The following is a 13910-nucleotide window of genomic DNA, read 5'->3' as shown; positions in this document are numbered from 1 at the left end:
CTGGGCGCCAGGCCCGGAGCCCGGCAAACCCCGCCGCCCGCAGCTCCCGGGGCTGAGGCGAGGGGCTCCGGTTTGGCGCTGCTGCCAAGACCGTGCAGGCAGGAGCGGGGGCGCGTCCCGGGCCTGCCCGCCCGCCGGTCCCTGCGCCCTGCCCGGGTAGCGGTGGGGCGGGGGCACCCTCATCCCCACAAGGCCCCGCACCCTCCCACCCCCGCGGGCGGTAGCGGAGCTCGCAGCGGGCCCGCCTCGGCCCCGCCAGCGCCTGCCTCCGTCCCGCCGAGAACCCACCTCTCCCGGGGAGCGCGGTCGCGGGGGTCCCGGGCTGCCCGGGCGCGGGAGGCAGCGGCCGGGAGGGCTCCGGGCGGGCTCCGGCCGCCGCCGCCGGCGGCTCCGCGGACACGGGCGGCCAAACGCCTCAGCCTCCCCGCTCCAACGGTCCCCGGCCGCCTCGCGGCGCCCAGCCAATCCGAGCCCGCCTCCGCAGGGGCGCGCGCACTCTCGCCAATCTGAGCCCCCGCCCGCCGCCGCCAACAGCCAATCAACAGCCGAGATCCCGCCAGCCCCGCCCCTCCGGCTCCCTGTGGCTCCGCCTGCCGGCCAATCACGAGGCAGACGCTTCCCCGGCGGCGGACGTGCGTTACGCTCCCCCGCCCCCTTCCCCTCAGCCAATCGGCGGCCGAGGCCGTGCGCCGCCAAGCGCGCGCGCGCGCGTCCTCTCCCCGGCGCCAACGGGCCCGCGGGGCGCCCGCGCGCTCCGGCCAACTCGCGGCCCGGCGCGCGCCGCCGGCCTGCAGCGCGCAGGCGCAGTGCGCGCGGCTGAGGGCTCGGCCCGGCCCCGGCCCTCGGGCCGCCCCCAGGGGGGCTGGGGGCCGCCTCTGGTGCCTCTCTAGAGCTGTGTGGAGCGGAGAGGAGGGGCGGCTTCCTAAAGGCGTTTAAACGTTCGGAGGTAACTGTGGGAACCCTGTTCTGAGCCTGAGGGCGACCTGTCAGTGGGACAGCGGGAGGCCCGGCACGGGTGGGCTCTGGCAGAGCTCTCCGTGGTGTGGCTGTGACTCCGAAAAGTGACGTGTGGGGTGTGCGTGTGTATATATATATATTCATATACAAGGGGTCTGTAGGACAAGAGGTGATGGCTTTAAGCTGAAAGAGGGGAGATTTAGGTTAGATGTAAGGAAGAAATTCTTCCCTGTGAGGCGGGGGAGGCCCTGGCACAGGTTGCCCAGAGAAGCTGTGGCTGCCCCCTCCCTGGAAGGGTTCAAGGCCAGGTTGGATTGGGCAACCTGGGCTAGTGGAAGGTGTCCCTGCCCGGGGCAGGGGGTGGGACTAGATGATCTTTAAGGTCCCTTCCCACCCAAAGCATTCTATGTTTCTGTATATGTATCAAAGCCCCACAGAGCCAGTGGGTCTGGTGCCGCTCAGCACGTGCTCCTGTGTGCCAAGCTGTGGCCCACTTTTGTCCGCAGGAGCGTTGGCGAGTTACAGGGTTGGGCTGGGGCCCTGCATCAGAAGAGGCCTGGGGCCAGGGAGGGACATGAGGGTGCAGGATGGAACCTGCAACAGTCAGCTCACAGCCAGCCCCTCAGCAGCCATCACCAGAGCAGTCTGCAGGATCCTCTGCTGAAGGTCAGACACTGGTGTAGTGCCTTAGGTCTGTCAGTATGTCTTGCTGTGATTATACCTTCAACAGCCTTTGTGGGCTGGGAGGGCAGCTTTGGCTTGTAAGAAACTGTGCACTTCAAGGATGTGTCACTTGTACACCAGAGGAGTCTTCCAAAAGCGCCCTGCTGTGTCTCGCAGCTTCCCCCACCAGAGGAATAGCAAGTTTTTCAAATGACAATCTCCCCTGCTCCATTCTTTGACCATCTGTGTCTGGCTGGGTAACGCTATTGCATAGCAATCAGCTCTATTACAGCTCGGCATGCTGGCAACCAATCGTGGTACAAACAGTCACAGCAATGACTAGTACGTGAGTGTTTTCTGAGGAAGATTGGACAGGACAGGCATCTGTGCCAGGCTGTGCGTGCAGTCTCCCTCTGATCAGTCTCCCTGGGTGGAAATGCCATGGTTCCTTCTGCAAGATGTTTTCTGTGCCTGCGGGAAAGGAACAAGATTCTTACACTGTGTGTGGAGAGGAGGGACTACTAACATTTTGCATGTGTGGGAGGGAGATCCTTGGTCATGAGGGAATAGGAAAACAAGAGGGAAAAAAGCGCTGCTTAGACGTTCTAGCTAGTGCTGCGTTAATGTTTATTCTGAGCTCTCTATGTGCAAATGATAGTACATGATCTATTCCTGAATCCTGGAGACAGGCCCACTAGCAGCAGTGGAACCAGATGCGGCTGAGGTGGTGTGGAGGGTTGTTTCTGCTGCCTGCATCTGTCCTAGTAAATTAAGTAGCAGCAGGATGTAGGCACAGGCACTGGAATTTGGTGGTACTGGTTAACTATTGAAACAGTTAAGCGACCCATGTGTTTTACCGTGTATATCTAAGCTTCAGCCCAATTACTATTCTCCTAAACATCTTCCAGGCAATTCTGGGTGTCTTGCATGGGAGAGGGGCTATTCCTGGTAGGCAGTTTGGATAGAATCACCGTTTTGTGCAGTCTGACAGGTTTTAGTGGTGTGGCCGCAGCCTGTTCCGTGCCCTGTGGTCCCACACCTGTGAATATCCCTCAGGCAGGTTTCATACACATCTAAACGTGTAGTCAGGTTGACCCAGTGCTGAGGGATCTGGTGGAGTTGAGAACGGTCAGTGTGAGGTTCATGGTTGGACTGGAGGAGCTTCAAGGACTTTTCCAACCGAGATGACTCTGGGAGTCTGTGAAACGCAGCTGCTGAATTCTCTCAATAACAAGTGGCTTACCCGAGGCTTTTAGCAGGGTGTGCAGCACAGCGACCGTAACCTCTCCTTCTAGGACGATGCCTCCATTATCTTTGCGGATTTTCACTGGACTGACACTGGCAGTCCAGGTCTTTCCCATACTGGGGAGCCCGGAGCTGAAGGCGTTATGCCAGCTGTGATCTCCCCAGTGCTGGCAGAGGGGAAGGCTTGTCTCCCTCAGTCTGCTGGTGACACTCTGCTTGCTGCAGCCCGGGGTGCTGCTGGCCTCCTTTGTCCCAGGGGCGTGCTGCTGGCCACCAGGGCCCCAGGTCCTTTCCTGCCAAGTTTTCTTCCAACCAGTCGTCCACCAGCCTGTACTGGTATTTGGGGTTGCTCCCCCCGAGCGCAGGACTCGGCGTTTCCCTTTGAACTTGGTGAGGTTCTTCTATGCTCCTTTTTCCAGCCTGTTGAGGCCACTCTAAAGGGCAGCTCAATCATCTGGAGGATCAACCACTCCTCCCGGTTTTGTGTCCTCTGCAGACTGGCTGAGGTCGTGCACTGTCCCATCACCTAGATCATTCATGAAGACATTAAACGTCTTCAAACGTTAATTACTGGACCCAGTACCACGCCCCAGGGAGCACCACTAATGACTGGCCTCCGACTGGACTTTGTCCCGCTGATCATAACCTGCTGAGCCTGGCGGTTCAGCCGGTGTTGAGTCCATCTCACTGTCCCCTTACCTGGTTCATACTCCACTGGTTTCTCTGTGAGTGTGTTAGGGAAGAGGGTGTGAAAAGCTGTGCTAAAGCCCAGGTGAACATCCACTGCCCTTCCCTCGTCACAGATGGCTGGTAGGTTGGGTGTTTCACTGCAGGAGGCTGGAACATTGCTCAGGCATGATTTTATCTTCACTGGCTGCTCCTAATCACCTTCTTGCCCTTCCTGTGTTTCAGAATGGTTTCCAGACTTCCTTGCTACATCACTTCCCCCGGGACTGAGGGGAGGCTGGATCTGCCTTGATGGTAGAAGTGCTGGTTGCTCTTGCCCAGTCCTCAGGAACATCCCCTGCTCACCACAATCTTTCAGACATAGCTGGGAATGGCCTCGCACTGACATCAGCTGGGTCCCTCAGCCCTCCTGAGCGGGCACCAGTGCCTGGCAGAGGCAGAACAGTCTGTTCTCTTCCCTTCGGAAGCGCTGTGGGTTGCCCAGCCTGAATAGAACAATATAGTCACGCTAGTGTGGACTTAGTCTCTCTTCGTTTAAATCCCATCCTTGACAAAGGGGAAACCAAGCCTGGGCTGTGGCCCAAACCAAAGTCACTGCCTGGGAGGGAGATTAATGGACATGGTTTGCACAAAACTCTTTCCATTCCCTCGTGGGCTTGCAGTGCAGTTGCCTCCAAGATGCCAACATCCATCTGCCCAGTATTGCTCCATTCTAGGTCACAGCCTCTCCAAGCTATTCCGGGGTGGGGCGGGAAGAAAGGAGGAACTGCAGCACTAGCACACAGTGTATTTATGCAGCTAAAGAAGAACAGCAGCAGAAAGTGTGCAGAGAGGGTATGTCCTGATGTGGGATACACTGATAGGCTAAAGAAAATAAGCCGAGAGTGTTAAGTGTGTGCAGGAGAGGCTGGTGGTGTGGCGGTGCTGCAGGGCACCCCAGCTGATTTTCTGGGCAGGATTGTAGACTTGGGACACTATGGGCACAAAGCATTTTCTTCTGCTTCACCTGGGGACCAGGAGCCACTTTTTAACATGGATTGGAAAGAAATTATTCCATTATATGCATTAAAAATATCTGCACCTTCAGGGCTAGACAAGGGGTTTCTGAGTGTTAGCAGTGTCCTCGTGTTGGATTTTGGTGAATAAAGAGACATGTAGATGCCCGTATCATCTTTGTGACAAACCCTGAGTGGGGTTCATATCACCTAACCTGAGAAATCTAAAAATTAGATAAATAGGTCTGATCCCGACCCCCTGGGATCCCTTCACAGCCAGGTAAGTGGGTGCCTTCGGGCAGCAGTTCAGAGAACCCGTCTCGTGGTGACATGACCTGTGCTCTGCGTTCTGCAGAGGGAATCAGGACTTGTTCCGATTCAGACGTCTTAAATTAAAGACACCAGAGCTAAGACCAGCAAATCCCACCTCGTGTTTCTGTCGTGCTACCAGCAGTGAGTGCACTCCAGAGCCTCACCCTTACAGCTAACAATTGCTAAAGGAGTGACTTCCTGAACTGAGAAAACCCACATCAATAGATCTATTTTTCCTTGCTGTGTTGAATTTCAATATCAACTACCTACAATTAATTGAAGTGCTCTGAAAACATTGTATTGTGCAGTGCTACGCTCAGCCCCATGAAGTGACAGCATGTGAAAAGAAATACTATTGCTTTTCAGTGAACTGAACAGAGTGAAGCCCAAGACGTGTACCACTGTGTTTAAAAATAGAGGAAATATAAGAGCCTGTAGAAAGTCCTCACCTTGTATTCGGACAACGTCCAGCTGCTCGACAAGGGGAGGCAAGCTAGAAGCTGAGGCTGAGCACCGGGTGGGCAGTGCCCTCCCTGGCCAGGGCTGGGAACGTGGCAGACAGAGCAAGGTGCTCAACAACATCCTCCAACAGCCCCAGGCAATACAGGGAATGAGGTTCAAGGTCCCTCCAGGAGCTCGTCCAGTCCCACCCCTGGGAAAGAAGGTCCCTGAGAACAGCGACGGCACTGCTGGAAAGGAGCTGGGACTCTTGGTAGACACGGGCTGAACTGGAGCCACCAGTGTGCCCCGGTACCAAAGGGCAACAGCAGCATCCTGGGCTGGAGGGCCACAGCCAGCAGGTCGAGGGGAGCGACTACCCCTCTCTGCTCAGTACTCGTTAGACCACACCTCGACTCTGTGTCCCATCCCAGGGCCTCTAAAACAAGGAAGACATCAAAACCCAGGAGCGGGTGCAGCTGAGGACCACCAAGATGCCCAGGGGACGGCAGCACTTGGCCTGTGAGGAGAGGCCGAGGGGCTGCGGCGTCTTCAGGCTGGAGAGGGAAGAAGGTTGAGGGACACCTGGTAGTCACCACCCTGCTCCTACCAGAAGGCCAGAGCCAGGCTTGTCCCAGTGGTGCAGGGCAGGAGGACGAGAGAAAACGGGCACGAGTCAGCCAGGATAGAAGGAAAAGTTTTTCCCCACGAGGAGAGTCCAGCAGTGGGAGGGCCCAGAGAGGTTCTGTCATCTCTGAGCTTGGAGGTTTCCAAGACCGGCCTGGCCAGAGCCCGAGCGACCTGGTGGAGGCCGAGCTGCCTCTGCTCCGTGCTGGGGGGTGGGCTGGGGACCTCCCGAGGTCCCTTTCGGCCTGAATTACCCTGTGATCCTCCAGCTGCATTCAGACACCGTCTTTACATTCTTCACAGCCTTTACATTCAGGGAGCCAGAGCATAGGGTAGGTGAGAAGGGACCTCTGGGGGTGGTTTTGCTCAAACCCTTGCTCAGTGGAGGACCAGACCCATCGAGGCAGCTTTAAAGTTAGATCAGACTCTTTCAGTTTGTTTTTAAAATAGTTTTTTCCCCCCAGAGATTGTGGTATATTTAAGTTTAAATTTAAAAGTTGGATTAAACTAAAAGAGAAGGGGAGCAGTGGTTTATGACATTTGTCACTCTTCAGCATTTTGTTAGAAAATGATCACGTCTCTTTTGGCTGATGGATTTTCCTTAAAAAAACCTCTGGCTTCTTTCAATAATAAAGTAATTAGGCCATCTCTCATTCATAACTGAAGGAGATACTGTTTCCCAGTGATAGATCTTTCTGTTTCATGTTCTTATAATGAAATCTAATTTCCTGCTTGCTTAGGAAAAACTAGGAATGGGCTCATATTCCCACTTCTAAGTGTAGTGCCAGAGAATTAGATTCATTAGTTGGTTCTGGGTAGTGACATAAGAAATAGTGTTACAGTGTCTTTTGCCATGTCTCAGGAAGTCAGACACTCGGTAGCCGCAGCACGTGCAGAATCTGTCCCGTGCACACGTGTAGTAGTGAAGTACAAACCTATTTCCTTGGTTTTCTCTGTGAAAGGTGCTGGCAACCCAGAGTAAATGGAATCTAGCATTACCATTGAATGACATGCATTTAAAAACATCCTATATGTCTGAGAATTTATCATCACCAATGTAAAATGCATGACTTCTCAGTAAATTGCTTTTTCCTGATGTTTTCTGGACCAGGGATAACAAGTATTTGGAGAACCTGTTTACCTCACATCTCTGTACTAGCTGAGTGGTTCGAATTTGTGAGAGACAGAAAATGTCACACTGCAGAAACAAATATGAAGAAAGTACCAATGCTTAGAAACACCCTGCTGCCCTTTTCAGCTGCTTCTCATTGTTACAGCTTAAAAATACCTGCGTGTAGAAGTCAGATATTAAAAAAATGCATTTGCCCTTCAGTTTGTGTACATACAAATTCTCTTTGCGTTTGTGGGCAACAGACGTGTGCATCAAGAGGAGAGTAAAACCCTACAGATATACTTCTTAATTCAAAATGTCATTTTCTTTAAATGGTGAAAAGTGGATTGGAGCTGGTAATAGCAAACAGCTCTTGCAAGCCCACAGTGTTCCTCTTTTGGATGCAGAAACAGCTACAGAAAAAAGCAGAAGATGCTGAAGACATTCTTCTGTAGGAGTCTGCTTTGATGATACAATTCTGACAGGAGTTTTTGTCAGAAGAATGTACGTAGCATTCCAGAGTAGTGGTACTAGTTTAAAAATAACATGAAATTTGGCACAGGAAATACGCCTTCTTGTTGAGATCTTCAGCTTCAGTGGCATCGTACGTCATTTCGTCCAACTGTGAACAAAACACAAAAATAAAAGGGAACCTCAGATGATGTCACCTCAGGTCTGGGCACAAGATTTAATTTGCATTTTGGGGCTGCTGGAAAGACGTTAAGAGGAACAAAAGCAAACCCCAAAGGGGATGGTTGTAGAGGTAGAAGGTTTATAATATTCTTTAATTTTGTGTTCTAGTAGAAGAGCATCCTGCTTGCTTGGAACATCATGTTCATGGTGCATAGAAAGTCAGTCTGGAATGGACCAATTCCTGTCCTGTGGAAAGGCAAACATGCCCATCACGCTTGTCTCACAAGATGGAACATATGCCTGTAACGTAAACCTGGCTTAAAGCACTGGCTTTATCAAACCTGGCTTAAAGAACTTCTGGCAGTGGAGAATTCATAATCTCCCCTGTGACCTGTTTCAGTGTGAAATTAGCTTTAACCATTACAGAGTTATTTCCGTGCTACTCTTGGTCCTTCCTCCGTTGCACGTTGAGCAGCGTGACTCTCTTCCTTTTTACAGTTCTGCCTGGATTGCTGTGGTGGTCCTTAAGCTTTCTCTTCTCACATTTAAAGAGCAGCCCTCCTCGCAGGGCACATTTTCTGTGCAGAAACACCCAGTTGCTCTTCTCTGGACTCTTGGCCACTTGGCCAACTCATCCTTGAGCTTTGGTTCCCAAAAGGAGATACAGCACCCCGGGTCAGTGCCATCCTGACACGGTGCTCAGGGCAGATCCACTTCAGCAGCCTCCCAAATAACGCTTCTCTTCACGCAGCCCAGTGTCACGATTCCCCTTTTCTCAAGTGGGGTGTTTGAAACAACTCCTACACCTCCTTACGCAGCGCTGCCGCCCGTCCCGTCCCGCTGCTGGGTGTGTGCGGCTCTTTGTAGCATTTAAACCTCTGTGCTGACGGCTGCTACTGCCCTTTTCCTACTACTCCTTTAAAAACTGCTCAGCGCAGATCTGAAGGGGAATCAGAAGATAAAATACGTCAGTACCTCTTTGCTCAACTGCAGCGTCCCGGCACATTTTGGAACACGACCATAACTTCAATTTACAAGTCTCTGTATTCAGAGACCTCCAGCAGAGAATCTGCTCTTCATTTGATTTTCCGTTACTAAATATTCAGCACTAAATGGAATTTTAAAACCAAAATACCTACTGGGAGTCTTCAGCTCAGTTTCCCTACACTTACAACTTAAGAAGCCGTGTTTTGGACCAGCTTCAGGCAAGACAGGAAAAGGTTTTCAGCAGGTGTGATGGGAGGGGGCTAAACCAAATTTAGTAGAGGTGAAGAAGAAATGAGAACGGGAAAAAGCATTGGAGTTGGTTCAGCTTTGTATGGAGAAAGGGTGAAGGATTTGCAACGTCAGTAATAGAAGTTGCATAGCAATGTAAATAGCTTACTTTTCCCATTATTCTGAAGTAAAAAGAAGTATTTTCCACAGACTATATTTGTCTTCTGTGTGGTTTTTCTCAGCAGTACAAGAGTATTAAGGCTTCTGTCTAAAAGAACCACAAAGAAAGAAGACGAGGAGGGCAGTAGGAGCTGCCCACTGCAAGACTGTGAGAAATCAGCAGTGAAATCTCAGCTAATGCTGAGACAGCAAACTCAAACCAGAGTCATTTCAAGGGCAATTGTTTTCTCGAAGATAAATTGTGCAGAATATGGAAAAAATTGTGCAGGGGAGGGTCAGGGAAGAGACGGTGGCACCATCTTTTATGTCCTTCCAGTTTTACAACTGTTGCTTTCGTAGCAAAGTGTGGCAAAATTTGCTTAAAATTCATTTGCAGCCTCTCATGTCTTGAAACAGAGCTACGATGTTTCAGACAATAACCCGTGAACTTAAGATCTTCAGCAGATACTTGGTTTCAGTCCAGTCATTGACTGAAAGTTGCCTTTCTGTTAAACTTGCGGTGAAGTCGATGGTGAATGTTGGTAAGGAGTGACTCAAAAGCAGCACGTTCCACCACGGGGTGAGTTGGACCCTTTCGTTTCTGTGACAGCTCCAAATGTGACATAGTGCACAAAGATTAGGTAGTGGCTAGAAACGCAGAGCTGGATCATCTGGAACAGCTCCTTGCTGGCACTAGCAACACGTCTATAATTCACTTCATAAATTTATAAGGTTTAAAAACTATGAGATTTTCCACATGCCCATCTATTGGAAGATGTTCCAAAATGCTACTTTTGTGCAGATGGAAGCCATTTTCTAACTTTAATTTGAATTTATTCACTGTTCAGAGCGCTCCAGTCCCATGCCAGTGTTTCTTTAGTTCCAGTAGTTATCTTTTTTTTTGTTTGATTTTTGTTTGTTTGTTTTTGAAGAGCAATAGGATCTACCTTCATTTTGTTTAATTTCTGTCAATGGCAGATTCTCTGTTCCCCTGTTTAGACTAAAAAGCTTTCATGGACCCTGGCGCATGATGAATTCACTGTTCCTGGCTGTGGCTGATCAGAGCTGTGCACGGCACTCGGCACAGGTATGCTTAAATGTACTAGTACTACTTCCATGTTTATAGTTATTTATGTCAAAAATTCTAAAAGTTAAACTTACTGATGGCTAATTTCTAGCTCATTCTGTAGGTTCTTCTAGCCTCTGCAGGTAAAAAGCTCTGAACCATTTTTCTGTCATCCACAGATTCGACAGTGCAGAGTTTAATTCTTCTTCCAGATCTCTCAAACCAACCTTTTCTCAGGTTTGTTTTTCTTTAGTCTCTATTTTAAAACAGATATACCACCCAGAACACTATAAATGTGTATAGTGTCCTGGCTTGCCAGTTTGCTGGTCCCTGCCAAATCAGTGGCTTTTTCTGACTGAAAATCAGTCACCCACTGGTCGGGTGTTTGACTGACCACGGGCAATTAAACTGCCCGGTAATTAGGTGGCCTTACAGGCTACTCGGCTCACTCAGCTCCTCATTTCTTATATACTTCCGAGGTGGTAACACCCTGCCAACGGATTATGTCTCCTTCCATTAACTTTTCTTGTCATTAAGCACCCATGAAGTGTTTTCCTCAACCTGGACTCATCTATCTGACCTTCTTTCATGGTGTTGGTCTCAAATCATTTACACTTTCTGAACTCCTTTCATAATTTTTATTTAATTTCTCCAGATGAAAGCTGAATTTCCTCTTTGAACACTGGCTCGCTTTTAATTTTATGCTCTATCCCATTGTTGTAGGAGATTACAGCTGATTCCCAGGTCTAAGTAAAGAAAAAAGCACTTTTAGTCTTATTTTTTAAAAAATTTTAAAAAGAAATTTCTCTACACTGTTTGTATAGGTCCCAGTCTGCCTTGTAGTCTGTATTCCTTTGTTGGATTCCTGAATAATAGGGAAGGTGAAGACAAGACTCTTTGGCCTGATGCTCCTAGTAAATATTTTAGGAAGCGCAAACCAGAACTTGTCCTTTCTGTCAGTTCCCCATTTGCTATAGTTTTCCCTTTCTTCCTTTTTCCATTTCTCTTTTCTTACCCCTTCATTGATGTAGCAGTTTGGTGTTAATTCTTTGTTAAAGCCTAAATGTGTATCTTCACTATTGATGGCTTTCAGCATTTTATATTTTACTGATACCTTGATTTTAATTAATTTCTACTGTACAGCGTGTTTTTGCTCCGTATCTTTCACCATTACAGGGTACACATTTAAACATTTATGAAGTCTTTTGAGGCCCGTGCCCTGAGCCCTGCTGTCATCTTTGTCTTTTCACTGTTCCTGATATTTTATCTGCAAACTGGTGGTAACTCTTGTTACTCCTCTACATGGTTTGTAACATCAGAAAAGACTGGTCTATACTTTGTCACGCTATAATCTTCACATCTTCTTTTAAAATAATTTCTTGTATCATTCCTAATTTTGAGCTATTAGCTGATTATCTTCCACAGCCAGGCTGCCACATTTGCCCTTTCTCATCCTTCCTTTTTTTCTCAGATAGCCACAGAAGTGCATGGTGAGCCTCCCACGGAAATCCAGTGCCTGTGCTGCTGTTTGTACCTGATCTCTCGGCACGCCGCGCCATCTGAAGAAGTGGTCAGAAGGTTCTGAGCTTGAATCCTTCTGGCAGCTTTCCTCAGCTTTCACACCAGGTTGTAAAGAGAGCACAGTTCAATCCCAAACAAGTGTAACTAAAGAGGTGAGGTGAAGAATGTCGTGAGTGAGAAACTGGAATAATGCTTTTACTGTCTTTCTATCCGTATTTACATAATCATGTCGGAATTTTAAATTCTGAATGTAAAATTTTGCAATTTAGCAGCTATCTTAAGTCCCAAAGACGGTCCCTACAGCCCCTGTGTATATGTATCTCCAGCTGCTGGCTTAGCAACCAGTGTTTGTTGTTAGGCAGTTGACTGCATGTCACAAGCTGCTCTTCCATCTCACAGGTATTCCCAGTCAGTGGCCAACATGGTAACTGAGATAAAGCAGGAGCTGAGCTCAGGAGAGAGAAACAATCTCCTTTTTTGTTCTTCTTCAGCGTGACAAGATAATTACCTTGCTTGAGCCACGAGCGTGCTCCTTATCTATATTTAGAAGCGGATTCTGCAGCTTTTCTTTCACTTACAATTTTTTTAATTGCAGTTGGGCAGAGAACAAAACAAGCCAGATGATGCTTGTAAAATTGAAATGTATTCTGTTAAAATAGAGGTGAAATGTCGCCATTTAATAGGACATCCTTTGTCTGGCTCCCTCCCAGGGCACAGAACTTACCACGGCTGACTCATTACTGACGAGGTGTTTGGAGGGATGGAGGAGAACAGAGATGGGAAGGTGTAGAGCTCTTAGAATATACATGCTCATGGGTTATCACCAGCTGGGAGCAATAGTCGGAGGGTTTTCAGTGACGTTTGGGCTTGATGATCTTAACTGTCTTTTCCAACCTAAATGATTCTGTAATTCTATGATTCAATGACACTATCTACTGTTTACTAAGATGTTGGCTCCAAATTAGATGCGGTGGAGGGCACGCGCCCTTCATACCACCACCCTGGCTCCTTAGCAGTGTGGCCAAATCAGCATTTGGAACAGCAGATTGCCATGTGCTCTGTAGGGAGAAGTTCTGAAACCTAGAAAAAACACAGACGGTGACCTGGCTTTATTTATTTATGCCTTTGACTCTTTGAGTTCAGGCTTCCCCGTTTTGTAGCTGTGGGTTGTGCTCATCCTCGTTCTTCCCAAGGGTCACAGGGGAGATCTACAGGGCTGACAGAAGTTTACAGTCTTATTTATTTAACAACAAGACATAACAATTAATGTTACGTGAATTAAAAAAGGGAAGAATAAAAGGGAAGAAAAAAATAAAATCCAGTGATCACACCAAGCAGAGTGGGGTGGGTGACAGGCCTGAGGGACGGGGATGTCATCCTGAGGGACCTGGACAAGCTCCAGAAGTGGGACAGTGTGAACCCCATGAGGTTCAACAAGGCCAAGGGCAAGGTCCTGCCTATGGGTCGGGGCAATCCCTGGTATCAACCCAGACTGGGGGCTGAAGGGGTGGGGAGCAGCCCCAAGGAGAAGGACTTGGGGGGATCAGTGGATGGAAAACTGCCTGTGAGCTGGCAATGGCAGCCCAGAAAGCCACCCGTGTGCTGGGCTGCACCCAGAGCAGTGTGGGCAGCAGGGCGAGGGGGGGATTCTCCCCCTCTGCTCCGCTCTCGGGAGACCCCCCTGCAGTGCTGGGTCCAACTCTGGGGGCACCAACAGCAGAAGGACACGGACCTGCTCAAGTGCGGCCAGAGGAGGCCACGAAGATGCTCGGGGGGCTGGAGCACCCCCCTGTGAGGACAGGCTGAGAGAGTTGGGGGGGTTCAGCTGGAGAAGAGAAGGCTCCGGGGAGACCTTAGAGCAGCCTCCCAGGACTGAAAGGGGCTACAGGAAAGGGGGGAGGGACTCTTGGTCAGGGGGGGAGGGATAGGACGAGGGGGAACGGTTTTAAACTGAAAGAGGGGAGATTTAGGTTAGATGTAAGGAAGAAATTGTTCCCTGTGAGGGGGGTGAGGCCCTGGCACAGGTTGCCCAGAGAAGCTGTGGCTGCCCCCTCTCGGGAAGGGTTCAAGGCCGGGTTGGACGGGGCTTTGGGCAACCTGGGCTAGTGGAAGGTGTCCCTGCCCGGGGCAGGGGGTGGCACTGGATGGGCTGTAAGGTCCCTTCCAGCCCAAACCGCTCTGTGAGTCGGTGATGCCAACACCCAGCTGGCAGCAGCTCGGTGCCTGTTGCCACTGTCCACTGACGCACACACGCAGCAGGCAAAGCGCTGCCTGGTACGTG

General features: G+C 50.0%; 1 protein-coding gene and 1 long non-coding RNA gene across 14 annotated transcripts in view; one reads left to right on the top strand and one right to left on the bottom strand.

Moving 5' to 3' along the window:
• Nucleotides 1-453, bottom strand: part of DTNB (dystrobrevin beta) — a 218174-nt gene extending 217721 nt beyond the window's left edge. For all 10 annotated transcript variants that reach the window (XR_012622718.1, XR_012622719.1, XM_074820417.1 and 7 more), the window contains exon 1: nt 289-453. The gene's annotated coding sequence lies outside the window, so the exon portion shown is untranslated. The remainder of the gene's footprint in view (nt 1-288) is intronic.
• Nucleotides 454-821: 368 nt separating this feature from the next.
• The window catches only part of LOC141921540 (uncharacterized), a 27990-nt gene continuing 14901 nt past the window's right edge, over nt 822-13910 (top strand). For 2 of the 4 annotated variants that reach the window (XR_012622714.1, XR_012622717.1), the window contains exons 1-4: nt 830-946; nt 10042-10129; nt 10288-10345; nt 11580-11781. This is a non-coding gene — a long non-coding RNA (uncharacterized LOC141921540). Of the gene's footprint in view, nt 947-1428; nt 1624-10020; nt 10130-10287; nt 10346-11579; nt 11782-13910 lie in introns of those variants that run through there. The other 2 variants (XR_012622715.1, XR_012622716.1) reach the window with 2 other exon arrangements.

The sequence above is a fragment of the Strix aluco genome, chromosome 3 (genome assembly GCF_031877795.1).
Source record: "Strix aluco isolate bStrAlu1 chromosome 3, bStrAlu1.hap1, whole genome shotgun sequence".
Classification (NCBI taxonomy): domain Eukaryota; kingdom Metazoa; phylum Chordata; class Aves; order Strigiformes; family Strigidae; genus Strix; species Strix aluco.
Note: the sequence above shows the minus strand (reverse complement) of the source record. Positions and strands in the feature narration are given on the sequence as shown.